Source organism: Myxocyprinus asiaticus, chromosome 38, assembly GCF_019703515.2.
Source record: "Myxocyprinus asiaticus isolate MX2 ecotype Aquarium Trade chromosome 38, UBuf_Myxa_2, whole genome shotgun sequence".
NCBI classification, from domain to species: domain Eukaryota; kingdom Metazoa; phylum Chordata; class Actinopteri; order Cypriniformes; family Catostomidae; genus Myxocyprinus; species Myxocyprinus asiaticus.
The window spans coordinates 36,823,282-36,849,995 of record NC_059381.1 but is presented as its reverse complement, the minus strand read 5'-3'; positions in this window follow the sequence as shown (position 1 = coordinate 36,849,995).

Sequence of the window (26,714 nt, the reverse complement as noted above, 5' to 3'; positions counted from 1 at the left end):
TAAATTCAATCCCATTATCCCCATCTTTTTCATGCTATCTGTAACCCCATAAAAACCCAGCCTCTAACACGCATGAATAGAAAAAAAAACATTTGCATCTTGTTACTTGTTACTAGTTGAGTGTGTAGCGGTGTTGAATGATTCACAGTACTATGGGCTGCACTAATTCCATGTATGAGCAGGAAGACCCATGTGTTTTATCTGTGGGTATTTGTGTTCAGTAGTGCAGTCCTAATCGAGTGTTTCACACTCTCATTAGACTGAACTTCTTTTGACTTGCATTACATAAACTCACTGGGCTCTTCTGCTGTGAGAATATTTGAAAACTACATCTGATTTCCACTTACACAACATTATTCAGATCAAAGAAGCAGATCAAGATTTAACAGATCAAAGAAAATAAAGGAATGGGTCAAATTGAAATTCTCAAACATGGCAGTTTAGTCACAATTTACTCATTTTCATGTCGTTCCACACCCGTATGACTTTCTTGTGCGGAACACAAAAGGAAAAATAAAGGGTTAGTTCACCCAAAAATGAAAATCCTCTCATGACTGACTTGCCTTTAAGCCATCCCAGATGTGAATGACTTTCCTTCTTCAGCAGAACCGAAGTGAAGATTTTTAGAAGCACATTTCAGCTCTGTTTATCCATACAAATGCAAGTAAACAGGTGCCATCAGTCTTCTGTCTGTTTGAAAGTCCAAAAGTCATATTTAGGCAGCATAAAATTAATCCGCATGACTCCAGCCAATCAATTAATGTCTTAAGAAGCAAATCGATAAGTTTGTGTAAAAAATAAATTGCTAATTAAAATTTTATTAACTTTAAAAAATCACTTCCTGCAGTCGATGCATTAGTGATGTAATCGCAATGGAACGTTCATGCGAGAAGTCTGAAGCATGCGCTTTGTATAAAACATAGGAACGAACGTCACGCGAGAGTTAGGTCATTTCAAACAGCAATTTAACACTGACTGGAAGCAATGATTTAAAGTTACAAATGTTTAATTATCAATTTATTTTTTACACAAACCTATCGATTTGCTTCTGAAGACATTAATTGGTCGACTGGAGTCGTGTGGATTACTTTTATAATATATAAATATGCCTTTTGGACTGTCAGATAGCCAGCAGACTGATGGCACCTGTTTACTTGCATTGTATGGACAAACAGAGCTGAAATGTGCTTATAAAAAGCTTTACTTCGGTTCTGCTGAAGAAGGAAAGACATACACATCTAGGATGGCTTAAAGGTAAGTAAATCATGAGAACATTTTCATTTTTTGGTGAACTAATCCTTTAATGAATATCCTGATTCTTTTTGTCAATATGAAAAATGGCTGAAATTTCAGGTTAACTGCAAGAATTATTTTTTATTTTTGTACAGAGTATTTTTTTTTTTTATTTTCTGGTAAAAACAAATATCTATATCCTTAAAACAAATATTTCAATAGATTTATTTTCATAACCCATTGACAAATAGTTGTTTCTTATAAGCATACACATTAATAAATTGTGTTATATTTCCCTGAAAACAGTCTAATTTCTTCAAGAAAATTTATGTTGTTAGTTATTTTAAGAATTTTTACTATAAAACATTACATAAAACTCAAAAGGATAATTTTTTTTCCCAATGTTGTGTCTCACAAAAACTTATTGCAAGTAAATTAAATGTGCACTCTGTAATTTTTTCCTCATTAAAAAAAGTTTACCTCCTAAAGACATGAATTGTAATTTTGCAATATATGTTGAAAATCATGAGCACTCACATTAAAATGAAGACTCCAGTCATATCAGTAACCTTATAAAAGCTGTTTTATTCTACATGGAGAGGGCCACACATGGGGGCTGCCATGTTAGAATCACATGACCAGCTGAATACTACTCGCTTAATCTCAGTAACCGTCCTGTTATTTGACACTTTCACTCATTGATTAAAGTAATCATGACTGACTGTGAATACTACATTTCTACAATGCTGCTAGGTGTCAGTGTAAGTCAAAGACAACAAAAAGACAAAAGTTACTGAGTGCTCCTTTAAGACAGAATTTTCATTTTTTGTGAACTATTCTACTGAATTGTACTTTTTTATTTTTTCATTTTATTAGTTAATAATCAAATTAGTTATGAATGGTGCAAAAACAGACATGTTCTACCATGCAATTTGATCACACTTAAACAAGCTTGGAAATGTAGTTGGTTATGTAACACAAATGTTAAAATGAGTCATGCACTATAGTAAAAGTGTTTATGTAATCTGCAGTTTTACTGGTGATTTGAGTGAAAGGGGATAAAAGTCATTGTTGTTTTAGTGCCTCTAGTGTTCATTCCACCAGGAAATTGCCATGTTACATAAAACAGGCCACATAAAACTCATTTTGCAAAAATGTAGTTATTGTGAAATTATTCTATTCTATCAGGTTGCAAATGCTACGGGGGATAAATATGACAGTTGTCAGAGACAGTAAAAAGGCAAATTAACAAACCAATCAAATTTAACAACATCCTCTCTCACATAATCTCCTGTCTTTATTTCATTCTAGCAAGTTACTTTTTACTTTTTTATACTTAAGTGCAATTTAATGTGAATACTTTTTTACTTTCACTCAAGTATGTTTTTGGCTAGATACTTGGACTTTTAACTGAGTAAAATTTCCACTCAGTACTTTCACTTAAGTATACTTTCTGAGTACTTTTTACATCCCTGAACACAAGACAAGTACAGAGTTTAGTGCAAAGTGGCTATCGCACTGTATGACGTAACTCATTCCTTTCACATAGCATGGGTTATCTGAACTCATTTTTAGAATGCAGGTGTGAGTCCTGAAAACTTAAGGGAGTTAGTTTAGCAATTTGGGACTTTAAAACGACTCTGACAAATGTATTACGCTGCTGTGTGACCATAATTATAACAGTAGATTCTGTCAGCCTCTAGATTCATTATAGACCTCCATTTACAGAACAAGCACAACTGTAGCCATGTGATCTGACTAGTCGATTCAGGGCCTGCTTTATCATGGGGTGTCATTAGTGAAGAAAATTAATTTCCTGTTGAATCAGCACAGATATAATTAATGCCTCGTGGTCAGGGCTTCGTTCAAAGGCATGACTTTGAGTGCACAAATAAACAGAACCAGCACTTGCATAAACATTCATCTGCCCTGCTTTGATGTTCAAATATTTCGGTTCATCTGGTACAGAAGGACACATTTGAAGTGTGGTGAATATCAAAAGCAATGTACTAATCAACACCTGGGGCAGGCCAGCACAAGAGCAGTGCCAAAGAATGCCACGCGCAGGCCAATTTTCACACTCCAGTATGCATGCGCACACACACACACACACACATACATTGAAAGTCCATTACAGTTTTCTCTCTGTTTAATTGCTTTTTAAAGCAGCTTTTCATTCTCTTTTTTAAAAAAAAAAAACATTTGAACACATCATTCTGATGACAAAAAGATGTGTGCCTCACTGACTGAATTGATTAAATCTTTATAACAGAGAACAGAGACATAACAGACAAGTCCTCTTTTTGGAACCTGAAAAAAGCGGCCTGCCGGGATTCAAAACTGGATAAAAATTGGCTTTGTCTTCATATTGATGTGCTCTCTAAAGTTATGGCTACCATACATTCTGTGTATTTGATACTGCGCATCAGTTTTCACGTTTATTTGTCCTGATGTGATTATTCTGGCTGAGAGCGGAGGAGCGCACACTCTTACAAAATACTTTCTACACACTTTCTCTCTCATCTGCCCGCCCTCTTGCTTTCTGTGCATGCCCTGTATGTGTGTGCGGGAGAAATCGCCAAAGTTCTCTGCCACTCTCAGCCAGAAAAATCAGCTATCTACATACACTTTTAAAAGTGCGTTCCCAAAATCTGCTAATTATTAAATAGAACAGTTCTGAACCCTGTTCCTGGAGCACCCCGATTCGACTCATCAGCTCGTTAGTGGAGACCAAGGTTATAATAGTATTGAATTTTTAATTTAGTTTTTATTTCTATTTCATTTTAAGTGTTTTCACTCCAATTTAGTTTAGTTTTCATTTTCTTTGTCAGTTCTTTGTTAGTTTTAGTTTTGTTCATTGGTTATTTGTTAGTTTTAGTTTGGTTTTTCAGTATATTTAGTTTTAGTATTTATAATAAGGGATATTGGAGAATGGGGAAAACAGGTATTTGTGTAATGTGGATCATATAGCTGGACTCCCCAATGTCCAAGTTGTGAGCCTCCAAGTAGGATTTTGCTTAGGGCCCCCAAATGCTTAGAAACGGCCCTGCTAATAGTACAGCTCTGCAATCAACTTGATTCTCTAAAATGCGCTGGGTAGGGTTGGAGGCTATCACACGGTTGTTGTTATGTACAGTAGTCAAAGAAATCCTCCACCACCATCATTTACAGCGTAGGCGCTCACACTTCTATGGAATGAGATCTACTTTTTCATGTTATTGCAGCAAGATCTCCCATGCACAATATACAGTATATACTGTACATTGTCACAATACCAAAATGTCAGTAGTTATTAGTGAAATTTTACAATTCTTGATACCAGCTTATCACAACAAATAATAACACTAACTATTTTGTTATGTAAGAATTGTACTCAAATAATTATTCAAGACTACTTAACAGTCAGTAATAAAAATATCAATACAGCAATGAATAGAAATAAATGAAAAGAAATGGAACAAAAAATACTAAATTAAGCAAACAGCACTTTTGTTAACAGCAGCATCAAGTATTCAAGTAAACATTCAGAATGAAATGCTAAATAAAACTACTTCTTGTCTTCACTGTATAGTGTACTGTATAATACATTAATACTTTTGTTGAGAACCACTAAAATAGAACACCTGTTTCATCAGACTCACACTTACTTCGCATTGCCATTTATAAATGAGACAACATCAAATATACTGCATATTAGGGAAATTTAAATGAATATTATGGATAAAAATAGACCATGATGTAAATTTTACAATTAGATATTTGTAACCTTTGTGTCACATGTAAAGCTGTCACTTGCGTGACAGTGGCAAAAAAGTCAGAAAGTACAATGAACAAGAACACAGGTCAGACCATGGGCCAAGTTCGAAATGGCATACTACCATACTACTCTTACTATTTCAGCCATAGACATTTATGACAGAAGTAGTAAGAGCAGTATGGGTAGTACGCCATTCTGAACTTTGTCCATGTGAGTGGAGAAACAACCATTGACAAATTTGCCACAAACTTGACGCAGATTCACCACAGATCATTTCCACGTGCAAATTAGCTTTGCGACAAACTTGTGGTCAGAAGTTTGCCAGAGGTTTACCACTACCGGTGAAGAGCTGCACACTTCTGGCAAACATTTGCGGCGAATCACAAGTTCATTTGCATGTGAAAATAACTAGTGGCAAATTTGTGGCAAGTTTAGATTGTATGTAAGGGAAGCCCTGCATCTCTATTCACATACTATCCATACTAAATACTGTACACTGTAGTAGTAAAAATAATAATTATTATTTTTAATGGCATCTGATCTTTTCTGTTTTTATTTTGTTGCTGTATTTTATTTTATGGCCATTATTAAATGTATTAATGTTACTAATCATTAAATGTATTAACTTGATGAATATGTAACACAGCTATTTGGTAATGAAGGGGTGGGTTCACCCCTGTCTCTTCTGCCTATTGATAAGTTGAATAAATTCACTAAATCATTATAATCAAAAAGTAATGAAAGCATTTTTTTGAAAAACATTTTAATCATGTGCATTTATTCAGGTTATGTTATAATTTATGAATGGTAAAGGTCATGTGTGTATTTGACCTCTGAGGTGTGACTGAGGGTCTGGTTTATATCAGGAATGCAGGAAACAGTGCTCATTTAGCCTGGCTCCCAGAGAAAAGATATACATGTGAGTTGTAATTAATTAAATTGATCATTGATCAAAATTAAGAAAGAGTTCCCTATCTGTCACTCACTCGACGTTGGTGTCGATGTAGTGACACTAGGGGTCACTCTTGGGAGCCCGAGACACCTCTGGTCTTTGATAAAAGGCCAATGAAAATTGGCGAGTGGTATTTGCATGCCACTCCCCCGAACATACGGGTATAAAAGGAGCTGGTATGCAACCACTCATTCAGATTTTCTCTTCGGAGCCGAACGGTCATGCTCGCTGAGCTGAATACTACTGTTCATTCACCTGCTGGATCTGACGGCGCATTTCAGCGGCTTCTCCCTCCTCTGCACTGGTGCACTGCAGAGAACGCCCCTGGGCGCTTCGGCAGAAAAACTAGAGAGTATATTTTCTGAAAGAGCATTTTTTCCCTCTAAAAGAGTATATATTTCTCTAAAAGAGCGCACACACGGAACGTCTTTTTAAAGACGCGTCTTTTTAAAGATGCTTTTCCAATTGTGTGTTATTCCTGGTTGTGCTCGTTATCTCTCGCCTTCTAACGGTCACGATCACTGTCTTTCGTGTCTGGGCACTGCTCACGCGGAGACAGCGTTCGTGGATGGTCACGTTCTTATTGCGAGAATATGTCCATGGCAACGTTGCGGTCGCGGCTCGCCTTCGTAAGAAAGCGAGCCACCCCAGAGGCTCCCGCCTTGGTCCTTTTACCCACGGGTTTGAGGCCAGCGCGGCTAGCACTGGGGGCGATTTGGGGACCCCAATGGGACCGCCTCCGCCGGGTATCCCCCCGCGGACCTCCCATTCCCCAGCACGCTTGTCTGCCCTGATCGGGCTTCCGGGTGAGTCTGCCGGCTCGTCTCACGGCGAATTCGACCTCTTATTCGGAGCCCGCGAAAGTGATGAGCTCTCGAGCGCAGCATCGGAGAGCGGGCTCGTCCAGTCGGAAGCCTCAGCTGGGCTCCTCCCTTCGGGGTCGATCGCCCAGTCACAGGCTGACGCGGAGATGACGACATGCTTTCCCGGACAGCCGTGAGCGTCGGTTAGAGTGGATTTCACTGCTCTTCCCTGAACCCTCGCGGCTCTGTGATTGGTTCCTGGGCTCGCGGCGCCGCTCAAAGCCACGCCCCGCCCCGTTCCTTTCTTCCCGGAAGTGCATGAACAGCTGACAAGGTCACGGGAGGCACCTTTTACTGCCCGGTCCCGATCTTTTCAGCTTCCCCGCTCTCACTACCCTCGATGGTGGGGCGGCCAAGGGTTATTCGGCAATCTCCCGGTGGATAAAGGCGCTCGCGGTGCACCTATGCCCGCAGAGCGCCGCCACCTGGCGTGGGTGCCCAAAGCCCCCGTCCAAGGCCTGTAGGTTTACGTCGTCTCTGACGGTCAAAGCCTACGGCGCTGCTGGACAAGCCGCCTCCGCCCTGCACGCCATGGCTCTCCTGCAAGTCCGCCAAGGCGCAAAAGGAACTGCACGAGGGTAGTTCCGCCCCAGGATTGATGCAGGAACTGCGTTCGGCGACCGACCTCGCTCTCTGAGCGACGGAGGTCACGGTGCGGTCTCTCGGGCGGACGATGGCCACACTAGTGGTCCAGGAGCGCCACCTTTGGCTCAACCTGGTCGAGATGGGTGAGGCCGACAGGACACGATTCCTTGCTGCCCCCATTTCCCAGGCGGGCCTATTCGGCGACACCATCGAGGACTTTGCCCAGCAGTTCTCGATGGTAGAGCAGTAGATGGATGCTAGCCAGCTTATCCTGCCCCGGCGTGGCTCAAGATCCCGCACCCCATCTACTCATTGCTGAGGGCGTCCCCCTGCGGTGACTGCACCGGCTCCGCCGCAGCCCGCCCCTCCGGCCTGGCCCCGGCGTGGAGCCCACCGCAGGAAGCTGACGCCACCTGTCTCACAGCCGGCACCGAAGAACCCACGGAGGTCTTCGAAGCGCCCCTGAGACGGGTGACCCAGGGACAACGGAACCTGCTGCTCTGGAGCTGGTAAGCAGATCTTCATCTTTGTTACCTTTTGCATTTAATTGCGCTGCATGCCTAAGTGGCTGCAGTACTCAAGAGCTCCGCAAGAGTGGTTTCCTTGTTCCCTGGGTCACATATCTGGTGTGTACGGCTGGCATCATGACCACCGTCCACCACTCCATTTGGCAGGTTGGCGCTCCAGCGGCGGTCTCCCGCCCTGAGCGCCCAGCTGTGGCACAAATCCACCCCCGATGTGACAGTCTCCACGGGTCATGAGGACAGGCCTCTTCCTCCCCCGTCCCAGGCTGTTCCGGGGGTGGTCACAAGGAGCCAGGTAAGTGCTTCGATGTCCTCGGACTCAGCACGGCCACGATGTGGTGTGGCACCTCGAGCTCCACCCCGCTGCGAGCCCCCACCCGCCAGTACATCCGATGATGTTGTCCCTTTGGTCCCCCTTGCGCGGAACTTGGACGCATGGCTTGCGCTCTCCAGTCCGTCACGAGGACTGGTCCGGACCATCCGACTCGGCTGCGCGATTCACTTCGCCGGGCATCCGCCCAGGTCCAGCGGTGTCCACTTCACCTTGGTGAAAGTCGGAAACGCTGCTACCTTGTGTGGAGATCGCTACCCTCCTACGGAAGGACGCGATAGAACCTGTCCCTCCAGCCGAGATGAAGAAGGGGTTTTACAGCCCCTTCTTCATTGTACCGAAAAGAAGCGGTGGGTTGCGGCCAATCTTGGACCTGCAAGTACTGAACCGGGCCTTACTCAGACTCCCGTTCAAGATGCTGACGCAAAGACGCATTCTAGCGAGCGTCCGGCATCAAGATTGGTTCGCGGCGGTAGACCCTTCCTGCGGTTCGCGTTCGAGGGTCAGGCGTATCAGTACAAAGTCCTCCCTTTCGGCCTGTCCCTGTCTCCTCGCATCTTTACGAAGATCGCAGAGGCTGCCCTTGCCCCGTTAAGGGAGGTGGGCATTCGCATTCTCAACTATCTCGACGACTGGCTAATCTTAGCTCACTCTCGAGACGGGTTATGCACACACAGGGACCTGGTGCTCTCACACCTCAGCCGACTAGGGCTTCGGGTCAGCTGGGAAAAGAGCAAGCTCCTCCCGGTTCAGAGCATCTCTTTTCTCGGTTTGGAGTTGGACTCAGTCTCCTTGACGGCGCACCTTACGAACGAGTGCGCCCAGTCGGTGCTGGCCTGTTTGAAGGCGTTCAAACAGAAAACAGCGGTTCCACTGAAACTTTTTCAGAGGCTCCTGGGGCATATGGCATCCTCGGCGGTGGCCACCCCGCTCGGGTTAATGCATATGAGGCCGCTTCAGCACTGGCTCCAGACTCGAGTCCCGAGACGGGCATGGCGCCACGGGACACACCGCGGGCCATTACGTCGGTCTGGCACCGTCTTTTCAGCCCTTGGACCGACCTCTCGTTTCTTTGAGCAGGTGTTCCGCTAGAACTGGTCTCCAGGCGCGTCGTGGTCACGACAGACGCCTCCAAAACGGGCTGGGGTGCTGTTGGCAATGGGCACGCAGCCGCCGACCTCTAGACGGGTCCGCGGCTGCGTTGGCACATCATCTGCCTCGAGTTACTGGCAATTCTGCTCGCCCTGTGGAGGTTCCGGCCGTTGATCCAAGGCAAGCACGTGCTAGTTCGGACAGACAGCACGGCAGCGGTAGCATATGTCAACCGCCAAGGTAGTCTGCACTCCCGCTGTATGTCATAACTCGTCCGCCGTCTCCTCCAACGGAGTTAGCAGCACCAAGTCGCTGCAAGCCACTCACATCCCGGGCAACCTCAACACTTCGGCGGACGCGCCGTAACAACAGGTTACCCTCAAGGGAGAGTGGAGACTCCACCTTCAGGTGGTCCAGCTGATTTGGAGTCGATTCGGTTAGGCACAGGTGCACCTGTTCGCCTCCCAAGAATCCTCCCACTGCCCGCTCTGGTACGCCCTCACCGAGGCCTTCCTCAGCATAGACGCACTGGCACACAGCTGGTCCCCTGGCATTCGCAAATATGCGTTTTCCCACCAGTGAGCCTGCTCGCACAGACCCTGTGCAAGGTCAGGGAGAATGAGGAGAAGGTCGTCCTGGTAAGCACCCTACTGGCCCGCCCAGACGTGGTGCTCGGACCTCACGCTCCTCGTGACAGCTCCCCCCGGGCAAATTCCCCTGAGGAAGGCCCTTCTTTCTCAGGGAAGGGGCACCATCTGGCACCCGCGCCCAGACCTCTGGAATCTCCATGTCTGGCCCCTGGACGGGACGTGGAAGACCTAAGCTGTCTCCCACCTGCGGTGGTAGACACGTTCACTCAGGCTAGGGCTCCCTCTACGAGGCGCCTGTATGCCTTTTAAGTGGCGTCTGTTCGCTAAGTGGTGTTCTTCCCGTCAGGAAGACCCCCAGAGGTGCGCAGTCAGATCAGTGCTTTCCTTCCTGCAAGAGAGGTTGGAAGGGAGGCTGTCCCCTTCCACCTTGAAGGTGTACGTTGCTGCCATAGCAGCACACCATGACGCAGTCGACGGTAAGTCCTTAGGGAAGCATGATCTGATCATCAGGTTCCTAAGAGGCGCCAGGAGGCTGAATCCCTCCAGGCCGCTCCTTGTTCCCTCATCGGACCTCTGTAGTTTTTCAGGGTCTACAGAGAGCCCCCTTTGAGCTTTGCAGTCAGCCGGGCTTAAGGCACTCTCCTTGAAGACTGCCCTCCTGACTGCGCTCACTTCCATCAAGAGGGTAGGTGACCTGCAAGCGTTCTCTGTCAGCGAAATGTGCCTGGAGTTCGGTCTGGGCTATTCTCACGTGATCCTGAGACCCCCGACCGGGCTATGTGCCCAAGGTTCCCACCACTCCTTTTAGGGACCAGGTGGTGAACCTGCAAGCGCTGCCCCAGGAGGAGGCAGACCCAGCCCTGGCGTTGCTTTGTCCGGTGCGCGCTTTACGCATCTATTTGGATCACACGCAGAGCTTTAGAATCTCTGAGCAGCTCTTTGTCTGCTTTGGTGCACAGCGGAAAGGAAGCGCTGTCTCCAAGCAGAGGATCGCCCACTGGCTCATTGACGCCATAACTATGGCATGTCTCGCCCAAAACATGCCACCCCCGGTAGGGCTACGAGCCCATTCAACCCGTGGTGTAGCGGCTTCTTGGGCCCTGGCCAGAGGTGCCTCTCTAACAGACATTTGCAGAGCAGCGGGCTGGGCAACACCCAACACCTTTGCAAGGTTCTACAACCTCCGGGTGGAACCGGTTTCGTCCCAGGTAGTGGCACGCAACACAAGCGGATAAGCCCAGGATAGCCGGCCGGGTGTATTGCTTGCACATAGCGCCTTCCACCTCCTTTTGAGCTGAAGACGTGCGCTGTTAATTCCCAGTAGTGTTCACAAAAGTTGTTCCCTGGTTGACTTCCTCCGAGCCCTGTGGCAGTCGAGTTTTCGGAGAGACTCGCTGCCGGCCCAGTGCACGCGCTAACTAAGAGCCTGGTTCTGGGGTAGGTGCTCCGCATGTGGCGGTTCCCTGTAAGGCTAACCCCATGCGATCTATATCTTCCGCTAGTTCGTTTCCCTACTGGCAAACTGCGTCTTCCTTGGGCAGAGCCCCTCAATCTCCATGTTGTAATAACTCCTCCCCCATTGGGCAGGATCTACCTTGAAGGCTCTCCACATGGTTGGAAAGACCATGTGATGTATTCTTCCACTTAAATATCCCCCCCTCTCTTGGGGCGAGGTGTGGTCTCCGCGGTGTCCTCCCCTTGGGAGGGACACCCCCAGCTAGACCTGGCGGCCCAGTCAGATAATCCCCCTTCTTTTTTAGGGAGTGGAAAAAGAGAAGGGGAAAGAGGCCACGACTGGGTTAAGCCTGTCTCTATCTCTGGGTAGTCGACTTGTCCCCAAAAAGGGCCGTTCGACACTCATAACTGTGTTGGGGGAGGTTACGTGTTGACCTGGTGCGCTGGCTATGAGGCACACAGCAAGTCTGCCCACCACACACCGCCAGTTCACGTAACACAGTTCAGCCAATTGTGGCGTTTCGTATAGGGACCCCTAGTGTCACTACATCGACACCAACGTCGAGTGAGTGACAGATAGGGAACGTCATGGTTACTGGTGTAACCTCCGTTCCCTGATGGAGGGAACGAGACGTTGGTCCCTCCTGCCACAACGCTGAACTACCTGCTGAAATGGCCGGACCTTATATCGGCTCCTCAGCGTAAAACCTGAATGAGTGGTTGCATACCAGCTCCTTTTATACCCGTATGTTCGGGGGAGTGGCATGCAAATACCACTCGCCAATTTTCATTGGCCTTTTATCAAAGACCAGAGGTGTCTCGGGCTCCCAAGAGTGACCCCTAGTGTCACTACATCGACACCAACGTCTCGTTCCCTCCATCAGGGAACGGAGGTTACACCAGTAACCATGACGTTTTACTCTATTTAAGTTTTTGGTAAAGAATAAAACTTCTGTACCCTTTCACCTAGAAATATTCAGGCCCTAAATGTGTGTATGTGAGAAATGTGAATGTTTGTTCAGTCTGGGTCTCGATGGCATTCATCAGTAAAAAGATACAGTCTCTTCTTTATCTTGCAGTATTGCAGTATTTTATTTTTCCTTCTTTGTATTTCTCAATCTCTCTTATAGTCTCTCTCTAAATCGATTGCAGGAATTGTTGGAGTGATTGGAGCCAGGTGATCCGATGTTGGTCAATCACCCTCTGGCACCAGAACAGTCCTGTTGGTTTTACGATTATCTGAAGACCAACTGAGACTTTGTGGTTCCAGCTAATCAATGTAGGTTTCTAAATAACATCTTCTGCGTAGATCAACAGTTCCCCATATTTGGATAGTTTCCGTAAATATCTGTATGGTTAACCCAGAAGCCTGTAAAGTTGATGTCAACTACAGGTGCATCTCAATAAATTAGAATGTTGTGGAAAAGTTCATTTATTTCAGTAATTCAACTCAAATTGTGAAAGTCGTGTATTAAATAAATTTAATGCACACAGACTGAAGTAGTTTAAGTCTTTGGTTCTTTTAATTGTGATGATTTTGGCTCACATTTAACAAAAACCCACCAATTCACTATCTCAAAAAATTAGAATATGGTGACATGCCAATCAGCTAATCAACTCAAAACACCTGCAAAGGTTTCCTGAGCCTTCAAATTGTCTCTCAGTTTGGTTCACTAGGCTACACAATCATGGGGAAGACTGCTGATCTGGCAGTTGTCCAGAAGACAATCATTGACACCCTTCACAAGGAGGGTAAGCCACAAACATTCATTGCCAAAGAAGCTGGCTGTTCACAGAGTGCTGTATCCAAGCATGTTAACAGAAAGTTGAGCGGAAGGAAAAAGTGTGGAAGAAAAAGATGCACAACCAACCGAGAGAACCGCAGCCTTATGAGGATTGTCAAGCAAAATCGATTCAAGAATTTGGGTGAACTTCACAAGGAATGGACTGAGGCTGGGGTCAAGGCATCAAGAGCCACCACACACAGACGTGTCAAGGAATTTGGCTACAGTTGTCGTATTCCTCTTGTTAAGCCACTCCTGAACCACAGACAACGTCAGAGGTGTCTTACCTGGGCTAAGGAGAAGAAGAACTGGACTGTTGCCCAGTGGTCCAAAGTCCTCTTTTCAGATGAGAGCAAGTTTTGAATTTCATTTGGAAACCAAGGTCCTAGAGTCTGGAGGAAGGGTGGAGAAGCTCATAACCCAAGTTGCTTGAAGTCCAGTGTTAAGTCTCCACAGTCTGTGATGATTTGGGGTGTAATGTCATCTGCTGGTGTTGGTCCATTGTGTTTTTTGAAAACCAAAGTCACTGCACCCGTTTAGCAAGAAATTTTGGAGCACTTCATGCTTCCTTCTACTGACCAGCTTTTAAAAGATGCTGATTTCATTTTCCAGCAGGATTTGGCACCTGCCCACACTGCCAAAAGCACCAAAAGTTGGTTAAATGACCATGGTGTTGGTGTGCTTGACTGGCCAGCAAACTCACCAGACCTGAACCCCATAGAGAATCTATGGGGTATTGTCAAGAGGAAAATGAGAAACAAGAGACCAAAAAATGCAGATGAGCTGAAGGCCACTGTCAAAGAAACCTGGGCTTCCATACCACCTCAGCAGTGCGACAAACTGATCACCTCCATGCCACGCCGAATTGAGGCAGTAATTAAAGCAAAAGGAGCCCCTACCAAGTATTGAGTACATATACAGTAAATGAACATAATTTCCAGAAGGCCAACAATTCACTAAAAATTTTTTTTTTAATTTATTGGTTTTATGATGTATTCTAATTTTTTGAGATAGTGAATTGGTGGGTTTTTGTTAAATGTGAGCCAAAATCATCACAATTAAAAGAACCAAAGGCTTAAACTACTTCAGTCTGTGTGTATTGAATTTATTTAATACACGAGTTTCACAATTTTAGTTGAATTACTGAAATAAATGAACTTTTCCACAACATTCTAATTTATTGAGATGCACCTGTAATTTGCATATGCCTATAATTATGGTTGCTTCTGTAATCTAAGTTAGTTTGAGGTTAGATTCTCAACTCATTTTCTGTTTCTGTCTTTGCTTTTGGAAATGTGGAAAAATTTTGTTTTCAGTAAACTCTTTCTCTATTGATTGAAACTTTAACTTTGTCTCCTGGTCGGGGGCCTGGGTAGCTCAGCTAGTAAAGACGCTGACTACCACCCTTGGAGTCACAAGTTCAAATCCAGGGCTTTCTGAGGGAATCCAGCCAGGTCTCCTAAGCAACCAAATTGGCCCAGTTGCTAGGGAGGGTAGAGCCACATGGGGTAACCTCCTCATGGTCACTATAATGTGGTTCTCAGTGGGGCGCTTGGTGAGTTGTGCGTGGATGCCGCAGAGAATAGCATGAAGCCTCCACACGTGGGTACAGTGTATTTTTATTGTATACAGCCTTCTTATATTGTGTATACTGTATATTGTATATTATTAGGTGTATATTGTATATTGTGTTGTGTAACAGATGTGTAAACTGTGTTATGTTTAAATCAGTTGTTTATTGTAATTGTCATTCTGCTGTGTTGCTTGGAACTGCACCCAAGACTTTCACCCACTGCTGCAATTGTGTATATGGTTGAGTGACAATAAAGGGATTTGATTTGATTTGGTTTCACTACGAATATCATGGTTAAATTGACCCTTCACTAAGCCCCACCATAAAAGCATTTCTGACCAATCCTGTCTCAGCAACTGTTGCCCAGCCGTCATTTCTCTGACAAGCTTTTACCTTTTTACAATGAGAGCCTATGGGAGTAATGTGTGTTTGAGCAGTTTAAAATGGGATTATATCGAAATGATCCAAAATAATAATAATAATAATGTTGTTGCTGGGTCACTTGTAATTGATACAAGGTACCTAGAGAGGATACACACAGTGTTTTTTCTTTCTTTCTTTAAAAAAAAAAAAAATAATATCTTTAAACAAATATTGAGAAGAGCATGCTATGGATTAAAGTTTGTGATTCCTCCATTCCTGTATGAACAATAATAACATCAGCGAGGACACCCTACATTTGCTCCAAGATAAATTAAAGCTAATAACTTAACATTAATTCATTTAGGTATTGATTCAAGTCTAAGTAAAGGTGATGGTAAATAAAGAGTTCAAGGCATCAAAGTGAGTGTGGTATGAGATGTTATAAGCATTTCTTTTCACTTGCACTAATGTTATGAGGTTTGTAATCGCTATCAAATGACACTTTTCTTTTTTCAAGTGACTTTGATGATCATTTGCCGCAATTCTAATCCACAGTCTGCACAGTTATCAATCAAATTACTGTGTAATTTAACAATTTTGCAAAAAACATCAGACAAATATGCTTTACAATGAGCGAGCGACCGTAACCAAGGGGGCCAGAGCTTAGCGAATGGTCAATTGTGAGCCTATTCACACCAAGCCCATTTTTTGGTGCAGATGTTCGTTGCGAACCAGCTTTTGAATAGGAACAGTGGACTGCTTTGGTTCTATTTACACCGGATCCAGCAAATTGTCCGCTGATAATCCAAAGGGTTTTCTTTTACGAAATGTTTTCCTTGAACTACAAAGAAAACTGACCGACGAATGAGAGAGGTGCTTTTAGTCACGTGTACTGAGCCGCAATCCGGCATGCTGGTGGTGCCAACACACCAAAAGTTACTTAGCAAACTGACATTACCTAAAGAAGAAATGGCATTGAAGATGGATGTAGACCCGGCAGAACCCTTCTACATAGGAGAGCCTACAAGGTTAGCAACAAAATCCATAACGTGGCATTGAACCCTGTTACAATGACAAAAAAAGCATTTATTGAAACCAAGCTGTAAAAACGTCTCTTTCTTTACTTCTGTGGTTTTCTTACATCACATGAGGACTCATTCATTCATGACTGCCTCTACAACAAAACATCAATGCTTACTTGTACATCTCACCTTGGACCCACCCGATGGTGCTTAGTTGGCAGAAGAAAAGAGAGAGTTGAGCAGATGCCTACTATTCCTGCTTTCCAAAGGGGCCTTACACAGGACAGCTCTCGAACATCTGCTAAACAAACCTTTTGATTTCTGCACAAGTGCAAGAAAAACGTGGTCTGCCTGCACAATGCAGTTTCTGCTTGCCAATGCGACACAATCCACTAAAGCCCATTTTAGCTCTTTTGAGATCTTACATAAAAGCCAAGACAGACTGTGCGACATCAAATGTTTTTAATGTCATACTGTACAAAATTCATCTTGGAAGACTTTGGTCATGATTGACATGGTTGACTTGGCGATCAGTCATGTCACATTCTACCATCTTTGCACTAATGAATAAAACAAAAGGGTCTGTTGTGGCCATGCGAAAGAAGTCATTTGTGCTCAATCTTCTAAGCGAACTCAGCAAAACTGAGACTTTTCTTTCACACATCATCAGTTACAATGCTTCTGTTGGTTCTTCATTAAACATTTGGAATAGGAGCGGTCATACTGTGACCCAAAAGTTTCAAGCACTGTCAAAACCAGCCTTATCTAATACAAATAATTTGACTGTCGTGACATCAAAGTAATATCTCATGGTTTATTACACATATTGCGGCAGTTCTAAAGTGAAATGTTCACTGTGCGCCGCTAAATGAGAGTTAAATTTACTCCCAAGCAGGTTTTTAAAGTTAATGCTCTATCGAGTTTTAAATCAGCAAAACCAACCTCCTTTCCCTAAAACTTTTAAACCTATCCGATAAGTGTCATTAAAGTATGCAACTTTTATGATGTCAAAATACTACTATACCAGTTTATTGTCCATTGACAACTATAAGTAAGCCATTTGTGGGTTTACCTCCCCCAAAAGTATAAACACTGAGCCTTCCAGGTACATATCAACCTGGTATCAAAACACTGATGTTTATATTTTGAGCAGCCCACTTAGCTACACCCATCCCTTTCTAGCTCAACCTATAGCGTGAGTTCAGGGCGTGGCTACCTGAACTGAGCTGTTCAGCTGGAGGAATGTGAACAACCATAGTAGACATGTACAGAGAAAAAGAAATTAAGCTTCGCCTACAGATGTTAAAGCCAAAATTCGAAGACCTGCTAAAAGACACAGAGACAGAGAATGGAGTAAAACCAGAGTGAACACTGGCATCACATTTACAAGGTGGAGGACACACACGCACCATCAATGATGAGATTACTTTGGCAAATGGGAGCGGCAATAATGAGTGTATTAGCAAGTTGCCCCCATTTTTGTAATTCCTTTGGTGCCACTAGTAACAATGCAAATGTTAAAATATATCACCTTAAAGCTCATGCACTATAGTAAAAGTAATTCAATGTCATAAGATAGCATTGTGCGAGGGAACAGGGCGAAAAGTACGTTTTTATGAACTGATTATCTGCCATTATTACTGTGATTTGTGTGAAGGTGAATAAGAGTTATTGTTGTTGTAGCGCCTCTAGTTTTCATTTCAATGAATTTAAAAAATGTAGGTGTAGCAACGAGAATCTATGAGACCTGGTTGGTCAGAACTTTGTTAGAGGCTGAGATTCATCGCAAAGGCAATCTTTTACGATTTCCGAAATTTGTCTCAGATGGCAAAACCTTGGCCAAAAATCATATATTGTGCACCTGACTTGAGGTAGCGCCACCTTATTAGACAGGTCTCATTGTCTATCTATATGATCCTGCATAAATGCCACCTGCTTTCATACAAAACATCACCTGTTGAATCAAATCCATTTCTGAAGATGCGGCAAATTTTTATCAGTGTTATCTTTTTTCAAGATGCTAATTTCGAATAAACAAATAGAATAAACATAATCTATGTTAGAATAATCTAAAAAGATTATGCTGCTAAATCAGCCACAAAATAATCACCTACTCTGATTAAACATGCTCTTATAGAAGTCTTGTTGATATTCCCATCTGCAGTATAAATTTATTTATGACCAAATTGTGTATTTATATGATAAACTATAAACATGTTTTTATGTATTTATTTACTTTTGTTAACTTGTTTCATTACTTAAAGAAGCAGTAATGTTATATTATGTTGTGTTGGCTGCAGTCTTGGACTTATGGCTCATTCTATAATTTAGGGTACATTCAATGTCCATTGAATAATTATATATTTTTTAACCATTATCTTCAGAAATATCCCATTTTATACATTAAGGGAAAGCATTTCACAATATCACAAAAATATGTTGTGCACCCCATGTTTCAGTTTGCTTGAAACTGCCATGATGTTTCTCAATTGACATTTTTTAAGTGAATGGGTCTTAAAGATGCACTCAGTCACTTTTGTCTTAGTGTCGTCTTGGACTTACACTGACACCTAGCGGCTTGGATGCAGCATCATTTAAAATCAATAGTTTTCAGTTTCAGATGTCATTGCAGAAATGTATTATTCACAGTCAGTCATGATTACTTTAATCAGTGAGTGAAAGTGTCAAATAAAAGGACGGTTACTGAGATTAAGCCAGTAGTATTCGGCTGGTCATGTGACTCTAACATGGCAGTTTTTTTTACTTGTGCGGACCCTCTCCATGTAGAATAAAACAGCTTTTATAAGGTTACTGATATGACTGGAGTCTTCATTTTAATGTGAGTGCTCATGATTTCCTACATAGGCACTTGTGAAAAATGTTGCATAGTGAGGATGTCTTCAAAAATAATGACATAAATAGTTTTCATTTATCACTTAATGTCATACAAAGTCCAGTAAACATAAAAAAGCTAAATCAATATTCGGTGTGACCACCTTAGCCTTTAAAACAGCACCAATTCTCCTAGGTACACCTGGACACAGTTTTTCTTGGTTGTTGGCAGATAGGATGTTTCAAGCTTCTTGGAGAATTCGCCACAGTTCTTCTATCTATTTAGGATGTCTCAATTGCTTCTGTCTCTTTATGTAATCTCAGACTCGATGTTCAGTGGGGGGCTTTGTGGGGGCCATGCCATCTGTTGCAGGGCTCCCTGTTCTTCTGTTCTAATCTTTTCTATTTGCAAAAGTAATGTTTGGGAGTCTAACATTTATATTTCCTATTGACACAATAAAGCTGAAGATATAAATAACCATCTTAAGACAAATGCTTTTGTGCCTAAGACTTTTGCACAGTACTCTATATTCTAAAAGTCTTTTGGAGTTAAATTTTATTAATGAGGACAAAATTACTGAGTGCACCTTTAAGTTCAAAATAATGAATTTTTTTTTTTTTAAAGTCAACATTATCTATATTGTATTTTTAAATTCTAAACATTTTTGAAAAATAGTATTTTTTAGATTGTGATTGACATTTTAATACAGAAAATATCTTATTTTACTCATGTCCACAAAAATTCTTTCAACTATGTTACTAAACAAACACCCCCCTGCAACTAAAACATGGTGTATCCCAAAACCATGTGACTGGCCTCATGTTATGTCATTTTCCTCTGTGGGGCACATTTTGAACACACAATGGCGAGTGTCCTTTCAGTTTTTTTCAATATTTTAACTGCAACAGCATATTGTCAAGGAGTATATTAATTGACCATCAACTATGTTGGGTAAATTTTAATGGTTTGCAATATCTGTATTATTTTTACTAATATATATATTCAAATTTGAGGTTAACCTGATCAAGAAAATGACATGTGGTTGGCCAAGCAAGGCCTACCATTTGAAATTATGAATCAAAATGGGGCCTGTGTGGGGGGCCTGGGTAGCTCAATGAGTAAAAACGCTGACTACCACACCTGGAGTCATGAGTTCGAATCCAGGGTGTGCCAAGTGACTCCAGCCAGGTCTCCTGAGCAACCAAATTGGCCCAGTTGCTAGGGAGGGTAGAGTCACATGGGGTAACCTCCTCATGGTTCTCGCTCGCATGGCAACCTCCTAATGTGGTTCTCGCTCTCGGTGGGGTGCATGGTGAGTTGTGCGTGGATGCCGTGGAAAATAGCATGAAGCCTCCACGGTAGCCTGCTCAACAAGCCACGTGATAAGATGCGCAGATTGACAGTCTCAGACACAGAGGCAACTGAGATTCGTCCTCCACCACCCAGATTGAGGCGAGTCATTATGCCACCACGAGGACTTAGAGTGCTTTGGGAACTGGGCATTCCAAATTGGGGAGAAAAGGGGAGGGAAAAAATGGGGCCTGTGTTACTTGTCAACCAAGTTACCATATAGGGTCAAGGGACATTTCATTGATTTTACCAAATTAACTAGATATTGTTCCTTTGGAAGTTAAAACTGAGAGCTTTTTATGTAAATGATGTCACTGTATTTTGTAAAAACAAAAAACAAACAAAAAAACAAAGCAGGATATTGCTTTTACAACTATTACTTTCACTGTCAACTATGTTGCAGCTGATTTTTTTTTTTTTTTTTTACATTTCAAATAACAAGAATGATGCTTCTGATATCCTTCAAGGTATATTTTACATCCACAAAGGTTAGAGTTTTACATAACATCTCTTTAAATGACCAAAATTATACTAAAGGCAGATTTATATATAAAAAAGTTACTGTCACTAGTGACTGTACTGAAAGAAATCACATGAATATCTGCAAAAACATACAATTCTTAAAATTATTTTAAAGAATTACTGCACATATGGCAGAATAGACAAAAGAACCCTTAATTATGTGTATTAATTGAAGTGTAGCATTTAATCAGTGTCTGTAATGGCATGCAGTTTGTCCATAACCTAGTTGACAAACTCACTAGGGAAAACATCATTTCCCTTATAATAGCAAAAAGGTGTTTGATGCTTAGGCTTTGCAACTAGTAAATATGTAACACTGAATAAATATATTAACTTAAACCAATAGTTGATTTATTGAGAAAGCACTTTGTTTTTGAACATTTTTGTCAACATGAAATGTACACCCAATTATAGAATGAGCCTTATACTGACATCTAGGGCTCTATTTTCATGAGTGCGCAAAGTGCAGCATTTAAGCATGCAACACGCTACAATCGTGCGTAACATCTTTTTTTAATTTCTGCTAATTCTAAGTTCAATTTACGTGGCAGCACAAGTGGGCATGGGTGGGAGTATTTGAGAAATAGGTCATTGCGCTAAGATGTTTCAAAAGCAGATCTGTTTTCAGTGCAACATCTAAACTCCGTTCCATTTGCAGTTTGGAGATTCCACCAGCAGTGGAATCACTGTTTAGCTATTTTAATTAAATATTTATGAGATTTGTGTTAAACTAACTTTAGGTCATGGTTTATTTTTCAATAAAATTATTATGTTCATATTTGCAATTGTATTTATGATATAATTTGTACTGGTATTTTTCCACCTTTTGTTGTAGAGTGATTTTTAAGTCATTGCATAAGAAGCCAATGAATGAAGTTTGTAAAGTGTTTGGATTTGTTATAATTTTTTTGACGCTTCATTATTTTGATTATATTTTCCTTTTGTTTGAAGTGTAATTTAAATTTAGATATATTTTTGGTTATTTTTTTTTTTAATTTTTAATTTAATTTTGCAAAATTGATGTGTAATTCGAAGTGAAGTGCTTACCGAAACAATAACTGTTAATACTAGCTATGATTTGTGTATCAGTATATGAAAATGATTAATAATACTTGCATTCTCTATTTTGCTGACGAGAACCACATTTTCCATGCGTATAAAAGAAGCGTGTCACTGTCATAGAAATATCCTTTGCGCACGCAATTTCGGCAAATTCACTTGCGCCTAGACTTAAGCGTATGCATGAATGAAAGTACCAAAACGTCATAGCCATGCCCATTGACTGCGTGTATGAATTATGGCATAGCGCTGCACTTAGCGCTAGCACTCTAAAAAATAAAGCCCCTAGCGGTGTGAATAAGCGTCATATAAAACCATTCGTTTTTGGTTACCAATGCCGATACCGATGCAACTGCCCACAACAACCTAGCAATTGATTAGTAGAGCAATAAAAATCACTCAGAACATCTTGACACCAGCATCAATAACTCCTTTAAAACACAATTTTCACACTCACACTAAATTAATTTGTCTGATGCCTATACAGCGGATATACATGCAGGAGATATACATTTAGTCATTTTTTCTAAAAGTCATAAGCATTTCTGCCACAATATATCATTTCCACCACATCACCAGCACTTAAATCACCATTCATTCTGTCATGGAAATGACATTTGAAACATTTTTGGAAAAAAAAAAAAGACTAATTTCACAGTAGTATTTTATGTATGCTAAATACACAAGAAAACAATACTTTCACACTTTTTGCATAAGTTGACAAAACTGCAGCTTAATTGAAAATGACGCATATTAAAATATTTGATATAAAGTTTCCAAGACAGTTCTAATGTAACCTTCAAATAATTTAAAGAAAAATCTCTTAAAATCTGTTAGTTTTAACAAAAATCAGCCCCTAGGACATACAAATGCCAGGGAACCCATTTTTTCTAGTTTTTTTGTTTTTTTCTTCGGATGACTCATTTCACACAAGTGTATGTCAGTGTTATCAAGCCCACCAAGCATTCTTCACATGTGATCTGAAATAGCTCCTCTATCCAAAAGCACAGACTGAATGGATACAAGTAGGCCACATTCTCAACACAGATCCGCACTATTCTTTGTGGCCCTGCCAAGAGAGCCAACGTCAAGCTGGGTGAGTCACTGTGTATCTCCTGCGCAGATAAACAGCATTACATTAACATTGTTATAAGAGAGCTGACGGCAAACATTTAAGTAATATCGCACGAGAGAGTGCTGTTGAACTGAAAATCTGATATTCAGTACAACCAAGCTCTTGCTTGAGTGATATTGCTTTTATACAATTCTGTAAACAAGAAGTTAATATCAAGTAACTTGCATTTTAGAGTCAATACGGCCAGATATTTTGTTTCGTTTTTGCTCCTCTTACGCCAAAGCAGGATCAACCGTGCGTGTTACAGAGCAATACACAGACTGAGAACCCTTCTGGAATGCCACAAATAAGGGGAATGATACAAACAGGGACATGTCTAAATAGCAGCACTCTTGGAACATCACTTATCCAACCATACGATTGATGCTAAAAGCAACCAATCATCAAGGTAGTTCAATACACAGACACTGCTTAGCCTCAGCGGGGCGAGCGTTGCATCAACACATTTCAGAATTTCTGAGTGTCCGATTCAAGCGATTCAAGTCCAATATAGGCCGTAACCCACCTTCCTTCTTGGCCACTAGCAGAAAAGAGTGGCTGTAGAAGCCTTCTGCACACCGGTACGCTACCTATCTTATCTTTAGCAAGGAGACATGGTACCTCTGAGTGCAAAATCGGCACGTCCCGCTCCGTGACTGTGGAGGAGAGGATGTTGAAGCATGTTGTCATGTACGTGTACTTCTGTGTTCAGTACCGGGCTGGAGATCACCGGAACACCATGCCATGCATCCACTTAGCGGGCCAGAGGGCACAGGGCTCACTTGTGACTGCCGGGGTACAAACACCACCCACCTTAGGGAGAGGTCATTCAGCACAACTGTGTTTTTCTGTTAAAACTGGAAGTTAGCTCATTTTTGTGTGTAGTTTTGTGCTTTGTTCAACTGCAACAGGGTTTGAAAACTCGACAATCATGGCAACACAAACAGTGAACACACTGTGACCATGTTCTCATTTCCATCTCCTAAATCCCCATGTTGCGACATTGCAGTATTCTGACATGTCGCCAACAACAGTAAAACAGGTACTGAAAGTGACCTGTGTCATGCCGCTAACCTGTTGCCAACTCACAAAGGTGGAATGAGAAGACCGGCATCAGCTTTCCCAGAAAACAAGCTGAGAGCAAAACGTTTTTGAGTGTCATGCGCTCACAATGAACACAATCAAACTCAGCTAGCTATGTGCAGTCCAGGTGATAAAAAGCACTTGTTTTACCTGATAGGGATAATCGGCAGTAATATACCATCCCTCTCATCATAATCTCCGCCGATCATGATCGTATCATGCGCATCAATCGGGGCGTAGATTGTCAAGGCCATATTTAACATGTGAAGCTGCTTGAAATAGAGAAGAGTAGATATGCAAGGCTCAAGCTGGTGGCAAATTATCCTCAAACTCTCTGTGCTCTATATCCCATCACTTGCCTCCCTAGTGGAGCTCCCTCGGGATCTGCAGAAGAAATATAGTTTAATGAAAGGGAAACAGCTTCAGCTTTCAGAGCGAAAGTGAGGCAAGAGCTAAGCTTTTTGAGTTTGTGTTCACAGTGAATGCTAGTGTTCAAATTGATGGGGGCTGGGAGTGTCCCGGATCCCCCATAAGGACAAAAAAAATTAACCCTGGTGTTTCATCATTGTTTTTGCCACCATTCTGAATAAACTAGAGACTGTTGTGCGTGAAAATCCCAGGATATCAGCAGTTACAGAAATACTCAAACCAACCCATCTGGCACCAACAATCATGCCACGGTCAGTCACTGAGATACATTTTTTCCACATTCTGATGGTTGATGTGAACATTAACTAATGCTCCTGACCTGTATCTGCTTGATTTTATGCATTGCACTGCTGCCACATGATTGGCTGAATAGATAATGACATAAATAGGTGTACAGGTTTTCCTAATAAAATGCTCAGTGAGTGTATATTCAATGTCAATGATCAAGTGATGGGGAAATGACCTTTTAAGACTATTTGATGTACAAAACAAACCCAGATGGAACTTGTGACAGAAATCAAGAAATCTACAGCTTCTGTAGGACACATCGGGTCTTGGCTATCACCAAAACGTCAAAATGTTGGTGAGGGACCGCTGCATCTGGCTAGCTTGGAATTTTCCCATGAAGGGTCTGTCTATGCTCAAATCAAAAATAAATAAATTATTAAATAAAATAATTTAAACTTAACTCAAGATGATCTTTCGAACCATCTACTAATGATTACTGGGCAATTCGGATGTATAATTAAGTGGGCAGTGCCAGCCCTAAAACCAGAACTCTGCAGCATTTTTATGTGCGGTTCAAAGTGCCGCTTGATGCCCTGATGCAATTCATGTGAATTCCATATCCAAAGTGGATAGCCACAGACTGGCCAATTAATAACATGGAGAATGAGGGTTTAAGAGATTTAATGCACATTGAATATGAAATGAATACACAACCTATGGACCCCACCATAGGGACTATTTCTTTCAAGGTGCTAGGTGTCGGTGCAACATAAACAAAAAAAGAGTGTACCTTTACAAAAGAGGGACCTTTGATATGTTCAGCCTAACTTCCTGTTTCCATAGGAAATGCTCCAACACAGGAAGAAAAACAGCACTTGTCAAGCCATTCCATGGGGTCTTTAAAGGAATAGTTCACCCAAAAAAATTAATTCTCTCATTATTCACTTACCCTGATGCCATCCCAGATGTGTATGACTGTCTTTCTTCAGCAGAATACAAATTAAGATTTTTAGAAGAAGATAGAGCTCTGTAGGTCCTTATAATAGAAGTACATGGGTGCCAGCACTTTGATGGTCCAAAAGTCATATTTAGGCAGCAATAAAGTAATCCACACGACTCCAGTCAATTAATGAATGTCTTTTGAAGCAAATCGGTAGGTTTATGTTAGAAACAAGCCAATAATTAAAACATTTTTAACTTTAAATCAGCGCTTCCATCCAGGGCCTTGTTGCAGTTTGAAATGGCCAAACTCTCGCGTGACGTTCGTTCTTCTGTTGTAAATAAGCGCTGCATCAGGGTAAGTGAATAATGAGAGAATTTTAATTTTTAGGTTGAACTATTCCTTTAAGGCATCCGTTTATTAGAAATATGTTCAGAATTTCTATTGTATTTCTTTTCAGTCTGGGAGATTTTAAACAAATGGCTCGGCAAAACTCAAGATTACATGGTTCATCAAATTTTGCTATGAGGCTAAATGAAGTCTCATGGAAGCAAAAGTCAACAATTACTTAAATGTGCATGCAGCGTTGTACTCATAAATCTTGCAAATCTCAAAAGGAAGCATTGCCTCCTCATCATACATTTTAAACGCATGTGCTTTCAAATATGCAACACACATGCATGAATGTCACACCATTTGCCTTTAAAATGTATGCATGTGTTCATAATGCTAGGCATCGCTCCAGCAAACATGTCATGTGTTTAATACCAACACATAGATCAAAGCTCAAAATATCCACAGCTGTGACGTGCTGACGTGTTGGCTGAGGTCATAGGATGAAACTGCGGATTTGGACATCGCTTTCCTCATGTGTTTATGTCACACTGGCTTTAAGATCACTACTTGGCACCTGTGAAGACTTGCCATCTGCTAGAAGACTTGCTGGGTCTCCACAGGACAACCTCATGCTTTTGCAAACAAGATTTTGCCATCTGTGGCGTCAGCCAATGGCAGGTGCTCTCTTTTTTTGGG